We start from the raw sequence: 14,253 nt of genomic DNA, 5'->3' as shown, positions 1-14,253 counted from the left end.
AACAAATGGGGGACTGTGTACACCTTGTATTAATCAGTCTTATGTGTGTTCATGGATCGGAGAAGGTGAAAATCAAGGGGCAAGGGAAGATATGAATTATGTCAACAACTATGGGGGTCAGAGGCAAGGAGCACAGCAGTGGAGACCACAGCAAAATCAGCAGTACAAGCCTAATATGCAGCAGCCTGGGGGTATGCACCCTCAAAACCAATTGGTGCCAGTACCATATTAGAAACCACAGGGCTATCCATAGCAAAATCAGCAACAATTGACATGCCAACCACCCCCTCAGTAGCAAGATAACAACATGGTGGAAATCAGGGGTATGCTTCAGCAACTCATTGGGACAAATAATAAAGTGCAGGAAAAATTAGCAGTGCATGATTCAGCCATAAAGAATATTGAAACGCAGCTGGGTCAGCTGTCTATGGCTTTGAACAACCGTCCTCAGGGAACTTTGCCTGCAGACACAAACATAAACCCCAAGGACCAAAACCCGAATCAGCTGATAGTAGTAAGTCTCTAGAATGGGAGAGATTTAGATAGAGAGCAGGAAATTGCACAAGCCAACAAAGATACTACACCAGCCACTCCAGTTCAATTAGAGGTAGAGGAACCAACAGAACTTACTAAAGTGGTGGTTGAGCAGAGTCAGGAGGAAAAAGGCAAAGAAAAGATGAATGAGCAAGTTGCAGAACAGGTGGCACCTCTTGTGCCAAAAAATTCTAACAGAGAGAATCCAGCAAGCAATGCACAAAGGGTGATACCTGCACCTTTCCCTCAGAAACTGGTCAAACAAAAGAAGGCAGACCAATACAAGAAGTTCATGGAGATGCTGCGTCAAATTCAGTTGAATATTCCTTTGATGGATGCCTTGAGGGAGATGTCCGGTTATGCCAAGATGATGAAAGATCTAATGTCACGGAAGTTTGATTTTCAGGATCTATCCACTGTAACTCTGACACAGACCTGCAACGCTGTAGTGGTAAAGCTGATGGCTCAAAAGATGTCGGACCCAGGTAGCTTCACTATTCCATGCACAATTGGAAGTTATGCCTTTGCAAAGGCGTTGTGTGATTTAGGAGCCAACATAAATCTGATGCCGCTGGCTGTGTACACCAAACTGGGCATTGGCAGAGCTAGGCCAACTTCGATGCTGCTACAGCTGGCTGACCGCAAGTGAAGAGGCCCACTGGTATTCTTGATGATGTGTTGGTGCAAGTGGGGAAGTTCGTGTTCCCTGCAGACTTTGTTATCTTGGATTGTCAGGTGGATGAGGAGATACCTCTTATTTTAGGGAGACCATTTTTAGCCACTAGGAGAGCACTGATCGACTGTGAGACTGGGGAATTAAAAATGAGATTGAACAATGAAGAAGTCATATTCAATGTTCAGCAATCTATGAGGAGACCCAGTGAATATGCTAATTGCTCTCTAGTGGAGGCAGTGGATGTAATCCTGCAAGAAAATGATATGACCCTAACTGTAAAAGATCCATTGGAAGCATGTCTGACGAATTAAGAATAAATGGATGGTGAAGGGTTAGCTGAATGGGTCATGACACTGGAAGGCTGAGGATTTTGGTCAAGGGAACCTCAGTTCGAGTCCCTTGAGCTAGAAAAAAGGGCTACTCCTCCAGCAAAGCCATTAATAGAGGAACCACCCAAGTTGGAAATGAAGCCACTCCCAGATCATCTCAGGTATGTGTTTTTAGGCCCTGATTCGACCTTTCCTGTTATTATATCATCCAGTTTGTTGGATGTGTAGGTAGAACGGCTCTTACAGGTACAACAGGAAAACAAGACTGCCATTGGCTGGACCATGGAAGACTTAAAGGGTATCAACCCAGCCTTCTGTAAGCATAAGATTCTCCTGGAGGAGGGGCACAGACCTTCCAGGGAACACCAGTGAAGGCTGAACCCAAACATGAAAGAGGTTGCAAAAGAAAGAAGTGATCAAATGGTTAGATGCAGGAATCATCTTCCCCATCTCTGATAGTAATTGGGTTAGCCCTGTCCAATGTGTGCTGAAAAAGAGGGGAATGACTGTTGTAAAAAATGAGAACAATGAGTTGATCTCAACTCGTACAGTCATAGGGTGGCGTATCTGCATGGATTATAGGAAATTGAACACAGCCACCCGAAAGGACCATTTCCCCTTACCTTTCACTGACCAAATGTTGGACAGGCTGGCTGGGCGATCACACTTCTATTTCTTGGATGGATATTCGGGGTACAATCAGATATCAATAGCCCCCGAAGATAGAGAGAAAACATCCTTCACCTATCCATATGGCATCTTTGCCTTTCGGAGAATGCCTTTTGGGCTTTGCAATGCACCCGCGACTTTTCAACAGTGCATGTTAGCCATCTTCACAGACATGGTGAAGGATATTATGGAGGTCTTTATGGATGATTTCTCCGTGGTGGGAGATTCATTTGAAGACAGTCTTCACAACTTAAGGAGAGTGCTTAAAAGATGTGTGAAGACAAATTTAGTGCTAAACTGGGAGAAGTGCCATTTTATGGTACTAGAAGGTATAGTTCTGGGGCATCGAGTGTCCAGTAAAGGAATTGAGGTCGACCATGCTAAGGTTGACGTGATTTAGAAGCTACCACTGCCCACGTCAGTCAAGGCGGTGAGAAGTTTTCTTGGACACGCTGGGTTCTACCGGCGTTTCATAAAAGATTTTTCCAAAATTGCTAACCCATTATGCAAACTCCTTAAAAAGGATCAGCCTTTTGTGTTTTCTAATGATTACAGGTTGGCATTTGAGGAACTGAAGAAGAAGTTGATAACTACACCCATCATTGTTGCACCCAATTGGGAGCAACCATTTAAACTCATGTGTGATGCCGGCGACTATGCTATAAGAACAGTGTTGGGGCAGCGAAAAGATAAGCTGATGCACCCAATTTACTACACAAGCAGAACACTAAGCGGTGCATAGCTCAATTACACAGTGACGGAGAAGGAGCTGTTGGCGGTGGTGTTTTCTTTTGACAAGTTCTGATCATATCTGATTAGTTCCAAGGTGATTGTATATACTGACCATGCAACTCTCAGGTACCTAATTGAGAAAAAGGAGTCTAAGCCGTGCCTGATTCATTGGCAACTCTCAGGTACCTATACTGACCATGCAACTCTCAGGTACTGTTGCAAGAATTCGACCTCGAAATTCATGACTGTAAGGGCACAGAAAATTAAGTCGCTGATCACCTATTGTGACTTGAAGGAGCTGAAAAATCAGTCGAGGTCAAAGAGATCCTAGAAACCTTTCCAGACAAGCAGCTGCTTGCAGCCAGTCTTAAGGATATGCCATGGTATGCAGATTTTGCAAACTACCTGGCCTGCGGTATTGTTCCCTATGACCTTTCATTTGTCGAAAAGAAAACGTTTTATCATGATTGCCGCATGTATTATTGGGACGAGCCTTATTTGTTTAGAATCTGTGTTGATAATATGATCCGGAGGTGTGTCCCCGAGATAGAACAATCTTTTGTTTTGCAGGCTTGTCACGCATCAGCATATGGAGGACATTTTGGAGGAGCCAAGACAGCTACGAAAGTGCTAGAGGCCGGGTTCTTTTGGCCAACAGTGTTTAGAGATGCACACCTATGGGTGAAGGGCTGCGATGAATGTCAGCGAACCGGGAACATTTCCTGTCGCCATGAGATGCCCATAAACCCGATTCAAGAGGTAGAGGTGTTTGATGTTTGGGGGATTGACTTCATAGGCCCCTTTGTCAGCTCATTTGGCAATAAGTAAATACTTGTTGCTATGGCTTACGTGTCTAAATGGGTGGAAGCTGCAGCGTTGCCCACTAATGATGCAAGAGTGGTGATAGGTTTTGTGAAAAAGAACATATTCACCCGATTTGGGATACCAAGAGCGATCATCAGTGATGGAGGCACTCACTTCTGTAACAGAGCCTTCGAGAAATTGCTTGCAACATATGATGTATGCCACAAGGTGGCTACCCCTTACCATCTGCAAACTAGTGGGCAGGTTGAAGTGTCCAACAGGGAGATAAAAAGTGTACTAACCAAGACAGTGAATGCCACACAAACTGATTGGGCAGAGAAACTTGATGACGCACTCTGGGCCTATAGAACTGCGTTCAAAACACCAATAGGTATGTCACCATACAAGTTGGTATTTGGGAAGGCCTGTCACCTGCCTGTGGAGCTAGAACATCGAGCTTGGTGGGCACTGAAACAATTGAACATGGATCCCGAAGCAGCTGGACAAAATCGACTGACAGAGTTGCATGAGCTGGAAGAATTTAGATATCAAGCCTTTGAAAGCATGAGGCTCTACAAGGAAAGAATGAAGAAGATGCATGACAAGCACATTGTGGACAAAAATTTCAAACCCAGTGACAAGGTATTATTGTATAATTCAAGGCTGAGATTGTTTCCGGGTAAGTTAAAGTCCCGATGGTCAGGGCCATTTAGAGTGGTGCAAATGTTTGCAAGTGGAGTTGTTGAGATTGAGTCAGAAGATGGGACAAACAAGTTCTCAGTAAATGGGCAAAGGTTGAAACATTACCTTGGAATAACTGAAGAAAAAGAGGATACAATGGTGATCAATTTGAAAGAACCCCATTACGCGAATGAGGAGTGAAGGCTCAACTACTTGCATCGTGCTGCGACGTTAAATCAGGCACTGCGTGGAAGGCAACCCACGAATGTGTTGTAAGTGTAGTATGTAACTTCGTGTTTAGAAGACAAAAAAAAATTGCCAGCCGCGACCGCGGTTGGACCGCGGGAGACACTGTCGGGCGACGAAATTCACCGCGTCCGCGGCGAGGACCGCGAAAATCACTGAAGGTTTAATATTTCACTGCGGCCACGACTCAGACCACGGGAGACACTATCTCAGACCGCGGCGTCGACCGCGGAAGGCGTACCAGGTTTGCTGATTTTTTTTTTATTTTTTTTTTCGTTTTCGTTTTTTTTTCTCCACTCTTCTTTTAATTTTAAAACACAACATAACCCTTCCCTAAATCAAAATAAACGATTCCCTCCCCCCTAAAATCTCTAATTCCCTCTCTCTCTCTAAACCCTAACCCTCCGCTCCATACTCTCTTCTTCTTCTTCCTCCTTCACAACACCCCTCATCTTCTTCCCCCCAAGGTATGATTTCGACCCCCCTTCTCTTTTGCTTCTATTTTTTGTTGTATTATGCTAGTTAGTCTTGTTCTAATGTAGTGTTAGTGATAGGATTTTGTTTTGTTTAGTTTTTCTTCTTCTTTTTAGTGTAATTTCGTTTTTAGCATATGTTTGGTGAAGGGGTTGTGTTTTGACTGTGTGGAATGGTGTTGTTGGTGGGTGATAGTTTAAAAAAAAGTGTGGAATGTTTGGGTGTAGTGAATTGGGGAAGTTGTCTTGATTCCCTTGGGCCATGGATATGACGAAAAATGCCTTGCCCACAATGTGTTTGTGAAATTGCCTCAATGGAGATATAAGGAGATGTTGTGACATGGTTGTGGTGAAGTCTGAGTAACCACCCATAGTCACCATTTTAGGCTCTTTCTAATACGCATTTCTCTGTTTTGACAGGCATTATGAGTTCAGCCCGTAAGAGATGAAACACTAGGTCATCTGCGAGTGGCCCAGGAGGCTCCTCATGAGCTAGGGCCCAGTCCAGTGCACCACGGTTTGATAGATCTCGGTTCATCTCTGAAGAAGTAGAGGCGAGGTACAATCAGAAACTTGCCAAGAAGTTACTCCATGAGGTCCATATCGACAAGAAGGCTTTGGTGAAGGAATGCCCCAATATGTTTGATGAGCTACGGAGGTGTCAACTGGACATCTTCTTTGAGGCTCCCGAGGAAGCCAATATTCAGCTAGTGAGGGAGTTCTGCAAACCTGCCAGAACACAAGGACAAGGTTGTGACTGTGCGCAACACCTCGGTTAATGCTTTTATAGAGGTCATCAGCAAAGTGTATCACCTCCCCGCATTCACGAGTGATGATCATTACATCAGGGCTAGTCGCCCGATGGTTGACTGGGACAGAATTCTGGAGGTCATTTGTATACCTAGCAGACAGCCCAAGTGGGTAGCACAACCGACGACTCTACACTCTAAGTCTCTTACTTGGGAGGTCAAATGTTGGCTCACTGTCATCACCACTCGGTTGCTACCATCCAGCAATACCACCGATGTAAATGGGCCACGGACCGCTATAGTCTACTGCTTCATGACTCACCAAGGGTTTGATGTTGCCCGAGTCCTCTCTGAAGAAATGTTCATCCGATCGTCCGAACTAAGCAAAGGCCACTACTTCCCTTCGCTTGTCACCCATCTATGCCTCCTTGCTAAGGTTTCTAATAACTCCCGAGTTGATGGGAAATTACCTATAAAAACCCCTTTCTGGGCGAGAAAAATTGGGCAAGAGGGAAGAGAGCCGGTACGACGCAATGATGACTCGTCTGATGAGTCTGATGATGATTCTGATGCTGCTGAAGCTACTGATATCACAGCCCATCCTATAGGGGATGAGGAAGGATCATCACAGCCATGCTGGAGCACTCGGATGGCTGCTCTGGAGCAGGAAATGGCTGGACTGCTGACCTCTGTCGCTGACTTGGGGACCCGCATTGATGTTGTGGGTGACCGACAGGTGAAGTCGGAAAAGAAGTTCATGGGCTGGTTGAGAGCACTGGGTTGCGCCTGCAACGTGAATCCAGACACAGTTTTGGATCAAGAGTGACCCTTCAGGGAAGTTTCTTTACCTCACTGCTTTTTATATTGTCAAGCCATGGGGACATGTCTTAATTTTAAGTGTGGGGTGGGAGACTTCGTTGTATGTTGTACTTGTGAATATTATCTATTTGTTGTTCTTGGTTTTGTTTTGTGTTAGTGACTTTAGAAATAGAGTAAATTTTTTTTTAGGAAGTTAAAATAGAAGCGACTTGTCCCGACGATGGATCTCTTTCGGGGGGGTTCTTGAGGGACCAAGTCGAGAATTTTTTTTTTGGAAATATAAAGACTCTTCCTAATGACGGATTCTTTAGACAATTTTCTTGAGGGAAGCTAGTCTATATAAAACACCAAAAAGATTTTTTTTTTATTTCTTAGGTAGTGTAGTAACTTCCCCTTGGTTTTTCTTTGGGCCACGGTTCTTTTTCAAGGGTTTAGCTTGAACCGGGTATAGGTAGATTTTTTTTGTTTTAGGTTAGGATTAATGGGCGACGAGCTTAAAATTGAAGAAGAAAAAAACCCTTAGCGTTCTTACACCTGAACACGATAGACGCTAGAGTGTAGCGCTTAGCTTCAAGGGTTGAATCTTGTTTAAGTGCCTTAAAAATTGTATGTTTGTACCTAACTTGAACACTCAAAAGAAAATGTTTTGATAAAATAATCTGGAGTGAGTCATGTGCCATGTGGGTATGAGTATCATTGTATTCCATGATGTACATTTGATGCCTAGAACTTGCCCTGTGTGTTTGCAAAGCGAAATAGTAGCTTCATTCAGTTTTAGAAGTGATATAGGCATTTCTTTGTTGAGCTAGACATATAAAGTGAACCCACCTGAATGCATTACATCTTAGTTAACCCCATTGAGCCTATAAGCCTGTTTCTTTGGCAACCACAATGTGAACCTTAACCACTTGTTTGAATAGCCTGTTGTTTGAACCAATTTTCCTCCCTCTCACTAAGCACTAGATTGGTATTGAGATTATGTAAAAAAAAGTGTGGGGTGGTGGTTTGGTTTTTGAAGTGGAACCATGGAAATAGAGAAAAGGTGCAGAATGTGAAGCGTAAAAAGAAAAGCACCACAAAAAAAAAGGTTCATATATTTTGTAGTGATTAATAAGTGGTAGCTTGTACAAATTGCACCTAATGTATGGGGATGTTTAAATAAATGTGGTGGAGTGTTGGCTTACAAAATGATGATTTTTAAGTTCAACCTACCCGTCCCTTAGCCTACATTATAACCAAATAAAGTCCTATTGATCTTAGACTGAGTGGGGCTCGATTAGTCGAGTACTACACTAGGGGCAAGCTTATGGTGCATTTTTGTGGCATGTGAATGTTCTTTTTGGAGAGTGAGCGAAGTCTGTCTATTTGAGTTCCTAATTGTTTTCACTATCATTATATATATTGAACTACTCTCTTGTGTGATGTGAGGGCATGTGATTCACAAAGGAAAGGTGCATCTTGACTATTGTGTAGAGTGGTTTGAGTAAGTGCAAATGTTACAGGGTACGAAAAACTTGATTCTTGAGGTAAAAGCTGCTCACTACTAGGTGTAACTCTTGTGAAATGTTCATGGCGTGAGTCGTTGAGAGAAAAGCATAGGGAATGAATTTTTATGGAGTGTGGTGAATTGCTCGAGGACTAGCAATAATTTAAGTGTGGGGTGTTGATAATAGGCTATATAGTTGTTATTTACACCATAATTGCCCATGCTTTGTTGTTGTTTTATAATGTAAGTTGCCAATAAAATGCTTTAATTAATGCTATTTGGTTTCGCAGGGAATATAAGATGTGAGGAAGCAACATGAAGTGTTTAGAGGCAATAACGTGAAGAAAACACCCACTCAAGAAGTACCCAAACACAAAAGAGCAAAAAAGAGAAGGAACACGGAGACAAAAAGGCCCAGCACACGCACCGCGGTTGCCACCGCGGTCCGCGCCGCGGTCAGAGGCAGTTTTCTCCGCGGTCAGCGCCGCGGTCGATGCTGTGGCCGCGTCGGCATGTTCACAATCCAGAAATTTAAGGGGCCAAAGTGTCAATTCGGGAAAGCTTTTGTAAAACCCTTATAAGATGTAGGAAACTCGCCCAGGAGAAGGGGGGGCTTATTTTTGGAGATTACTTTTGCAAGAAGACAAGTATGAGAGATCACCCAAAACATCATAGTTCTTATTCTCTTCTATTTTTCTGGCAATTTTCCATTATGAATATTTTCATAGTTTATTCTTACGTTGTCATGAGTAGTTAAATACTTTAATCTAAGGTTTTGGTGAAACCCGTTGGGGATGACTTGGTTGTGATAGTAATATAGTTTGAATTGGTTGTTAATCTCTATTTAATAATCTACGTTTTGATTGTGCTTAGTTGAAAGGGCCCTCAATTATCCGTTCCTATTTATTATGTATCTTCTTGAGAGAGAGTGCATATTTAGGTAGTTGTTTGAACAACATCACTCCCGGAGTATAGACAAGAGTCATAACCGAGGGTTTAGAGGTTGGATTAGAGATAACGATACCTCGGGTGCAATCTAAAAGAACGATAATGTGAATCTAGCTAGCGTAGCTTGAGAGAGTGCATCTAGTAAATTATCATAATTGCTTGAGAGAGATTTATGATAACTGGAGAGTTCTTGATTGATAGATACAACTAAGGCATCGCTATAAGAAACATACAACCAAGCAAATCACCAACAGGGGAAACCATTACCTTAGACCTTATTCCAACTGTTTACACATCAAGCATAGTTAATTTTTAGCTGTTAATTATTTTCAGTTTTTAGTTGTTAGAAATATCATCAATTGTGAATTACAAAGTTTGGGGAAATTGATTTTGTGAATTTAGTAAATCCGATAAAAGTAATTGATAGGTTAATTCTCTGTGGTTCGACTCTGGGCAAAATTACTCAGATTATATTTGCTACGTCCGTGTGTGTCCTTGTATAAGGCATAGTTTGGTGTTATCATGGATCATGTCCATTGTTCATGTATAGTAGTGATTGGAGGTCTTGAGGCTCGTGTAGATTTGCTTCTTCTGGACATGGTTGATTTGATATCATATTAGGTATGGACTGGTTATCACTTTACCATGCTATCTTGGACTGTCATGCCAAGACTGTGACCCTAGCCTTACTGGGTTTACCTCGTTTAGAGTAGAGAGGGACTCATGGTCATTCTACCCATGGTGTTATCTCTTATGTGAAGGCTCAGCGTATGGTCGAGAAGGGTTGTTTGGCCTATTTGGCATATGTTCGTGATTCTAGTGCTGAGATTCCTTCTATTGATTCTGTGCCTGTTGTTCATGAGTTCCCTGAGGTATTTCCTTCAGACCTACCGGGTATGCCACCCGACAGGGATATTGACTTTTGCATTGATTTGGCCCTGGGCATTCAGCCCATTTCTATCCCGCCGTATCGTATGGCCCCGCCTGAGTTGAAGGAGCAGTTGCAAGACTTGCTTGAGAAGGGTTTCATTAGACCTAGTGTTTCGCCTTGGGGTGCGCCGATGTTGTTTGTTAAGAAGAAGGACGGATCGATGAGAATGTGTATTGATTACCGGCAATTGAACAAGGTTACAATCAAGAATAAGTATCCATTGCGGAGGATTGATGATCTGTTTGATCAGCTTCAGGGTGCCAAGGTATTTTCGAAGATTGACTTGAGATATGGCTACCATCAGTTGAGGATTAGGGCATCTGACGTCCCTAAGACATCTTTCTGCACTCGGTACGGGCATTATGAGTTTTTGGTGATGTCATTCGGGTTGACAAATGCCCTGCAGCTTTTATGGATTTGATGAACCGAGTGTTCAGGCCTTATTTGGATTCATTCGTGATAGTCTTCATTGATGATATTTTGATATATTCCCTCAGCCGGGAGGAGCACGAGCAACATCTTATAATGGATTTTCAGACCTTGAGGGATAGTCAGTTGTATGCTAAGTTCTTGAAGTGTGAGTTCTGGTTGAGTTCAGTTGCATTCCTAGGTCATGTTGTATCAGCGGAGGGTATTCAGGTTGATCTGAAGAAGATTGAAGCAGTCAAGAACTGGCCTAGACCAACATCAGCTACAGAGATTGGGAGTTTCTTGGGATTGGCAGGATACTATCGTCGGTTCGTGGAAGGGTTTTCATCTATCGCAGCCTCGATGACTAGGTTGACCCAGAAGGGTGCCCAGTTCAGATGGTCGGATGAGTGTGAGGCGAGCTTTCAGAAGCTCAAGACAGCTCTGACTACGGCACCGATATTGGTATTACCGACAGGTTCAAGGCCTTATACAGTCAGTTATGATGCATCTCGTATTGGGCTTGGTGCAGTGTTGATGCAGGATGGCAAGGTCATTGCCTATGCTTCACGGCAGTTGAAGATTAATGAGAAGAACTATCTGATTCATGATTTGAAGTTGGAAGCCATTATTCACGCGTTGAAGATTTGGAGGCATTATCTGTATGGCGTGGCATGTGAGGTGTTCACGGATCACAAGAGTCTTCAGTATTTGTTCAAGCAAAAGGAGTTGAATTTGAGGCAGAGGAGGTGGTTGGAGTTGTTGAAATATTATGATATCACTATCTTATATCACGTGGGAAAGGCCAATGTGGTGGCCGATGCTTTGAGTAGGAAGTCAGCCAGTATGGGCAGTCTTGCTTATATTCCGGTCGGTGAGAGACCGCTTGCTTTGGATGTTCAGGATTTGGCCAATCAGTTCGTGAGGTTGGATGTTTCTGAGCCCAGCCGTGTTTTAGGTCGCACAATCGCTCGCTCTTCATTATTGGAGTGTATCCGAAATCGGCAGTATGATGATCCCCATTTGTGTGTCCTTAGAGACATGGTGCAGCACGGAGGTGTCAAGTAGGTTACCTTAGGTGATGATGGAGTTTTGAGATTGCAGGGTCGAGTTTGTGTGCCTAATATGGATGAGCTTCGAGAGTTGATTTTAGAGGAGGCCCATAGTTCCCGGTACTCTATTCATCCGGATGCCACGAAGATGTATCAAAATTTGCGGCAATATTATTGGTGGCGGAGAATGAAGAAGGATATCGTTGCATATGTGGCTCTGTGTTTGAATTGTCAGCAGGTTAAGTATGAGCATCAGATGCCTGGTGGTTTGTTTCAGAGGATTGAGCTTCCCGAGTGGGTTATTGTTGATAGGTTGACCAAGTCAGCGCATTTCATTCCTGAGGCAGTCTCCTATTCTTCTGAGAGGTTAGATGAGATCTATATCCGGGAGATTGTTCGTCTTCATGGTGTGCCCGAGTCTATCATTTCGGACCGAGGTACACAGTTTACCTCACATTTCTAGAGAGCAGTTCAGCGAGAGTTGGGCACGCAGGTTGAGTTGAGTACAACATTTCATCCTCAGACGGACGGGCAGTCCGAGCGGACTATTCATATTTTGGAGGATATGCTCCGAGCTTGTGTCATTGACTTTGGAGGCTCGTGAGATCAGTTTTTCCTTTAGCAGAGTTTACCTACAACAACAGTTATCAGTCGAGTATCCAGATGGCTTCTTATGAGGTTTTATATGGTAGGCGGTGTCGGTCTTCGGTTGGATGGGTTTTGTAATAGCCCGATATTTTTTTCCCTTAATATAGCTTATTAATTATGAGATTAGAGAATTAATTTTTATGTATAGCTATTGGGTCCAATATTCAGGTAGTGAAAAAGAATTCATTACAATATATAATGATAATTTAATTACTATAGTGGTCTACATGATAGGTATTTACCTTGAACACACATATAGAGATAATGGCTAGTAATATCAGAATACCAATAAATAATATACATAAAATATGCTTACATGGAATGTGATTTGGCCCGTAGCTTTATTCACTGATAATAGTTGTCCATTAGGCTAGTTATCTTCTTTTCCCTATATAACAGGTGCTATTTTATAGCCAAAAATATGTGAATAAGAAGTGGGCCCTATATTTTGCCTTTTACTAAGAGAACAAACGGGCCCTATATGTTTTACCATTTCCCTTTTGGTGTTAGCTAAATTACTGTTACTTTACTTCGCAATAGTTAAACCTTTTTAACTAAGGTACTAGTTACCACTTGTTTTCTTCTAGTTTGATTTGTGTACGCTGTGCACTAGCAAGTCTTCTCTAAGACTGTTGTAGGTGTAGTGGCTGCAGTCTGTGATGATAGAATAAGGGCAGGGCAGAGTGTGGGGCTGGGTTAGGTGGTGGGTCGGGTAGAAGGGGAGGTAGAGGGGGCAAGGGAGCCTATAGGTTGAGAGTCGGGTCATGGAACATAGGTTCACTAACGAGTAAATCCATAGAGTTGGCGAAAATCCTACAGAAGAGGAAGATTAATATAGCGTGTGTCCAGGAAACTAGGTGGGTCGGATCGAGGGCGAAAATCGTGGATGGGTATAAGTTGTGGTACTCTGGTGTCCTGAGGGGTAAGAATGGAGTGGGTATCCTGGTAGATAGCCATCTTAGAGAGTCCGTGGTAGAGGTCAGGCGGGTGAATGATAGACTAATGACTATTAAGTTGTTGGTGGGTGAGGGTATTTTAAATGTCATTAGCGCGTATGCACCGCAAACAGGTTTGGATGAGATTGTTCGTAGTATACCGCCTTCTGAGAGGTTATTCATAGGAGGAGATTTCAATGGTCATATTGGGTCATCTGCAGGTGGGTACAATGAGGTGCATGGCGGCTTTGGTTTCGGAGAGCGAAACGGAGGGGGCATTTCGCTGTTGGACTTTGCCAAGGCTTTCAATCTAGTCATTGCGAACTCGAGTTTTACGAAGCGGGATGAATATTTGATTACTTACCAAAGTTCGGTGGCGAAGACTCAGATTGACTATTTCCTCCTCAGGAGATGCGACAGGAGGTTGTGCGAGGACTGCAAGGTTATCCCAGGTGAGACCCTCTCGACGCAGCATAGGCTTTTGGTGATGGAATGTATTAGGATAAGGAGGAAGAAGAGGTCAGTACAAGGACGCCCCAGGATTAGGTGGGGCACCTTAACTGAGGATAAAGCTAAGGAGCTGGAAGGAAGGTTAGCGGCAATGGGAGCTTGGAGAAGTAGTGGGGACGCAAATACAATGTGGTCGAAAACGGCGGACTGTATAAGAAAGGCGGCGAGAGAGGTGTTAGGGATATCTACGGGCCACAATGGTGGCCACAAAGGGGATTGGTGGTGGAATGCAGTTGTCCAAGGTAAAGTGGAAGCAAAGAAGGCGGCTTACCTGCGGTTAGTAGGGAGCACTGATGAGGAGGAGAAGAGAGAGAACAGTCAAAGGTATAAGGTAGCTAGGAAGGAGGCGAAGATGGCAGTAACGGAGGCTAAGACGATAGCTTTTGCTCGTCTGTATGAGGAACTAAGGAACAAATGCGGGGAGAAGAAGTTATTCCGACTCGCTAAGGCGAGAGAGAGGACGACTCGGGATCTGGACCAATTGAGGTGCATAAAAGATGATGACGACAAAGTTTTGATGGGGGATGACCAGATTAAGAGGATGTGGCAGACCTACTTTCATAAACTTCTAAGTGAAGAAGGGGATCAGGATGTTATACTTGGGGAATCGAGGAATGCCGACA

This window comes from Nicotiana tabacum, chromosome 11, assembly GCF_000715075.1.
Source record: "Nicotiana tabacum cultivar K326 chromosome 11, ASM71507v2, whole genome shotgun sequence".
Lineage (NCBI taxonomy): Eukaryota > Viridiplantae > Streptophyta > Magnoliopsida > Solanales > Solanaceae > Nicotiana > Nicotiana tabacum.
Note: the sequence above shows the minus strand (reverse complement) of the source record.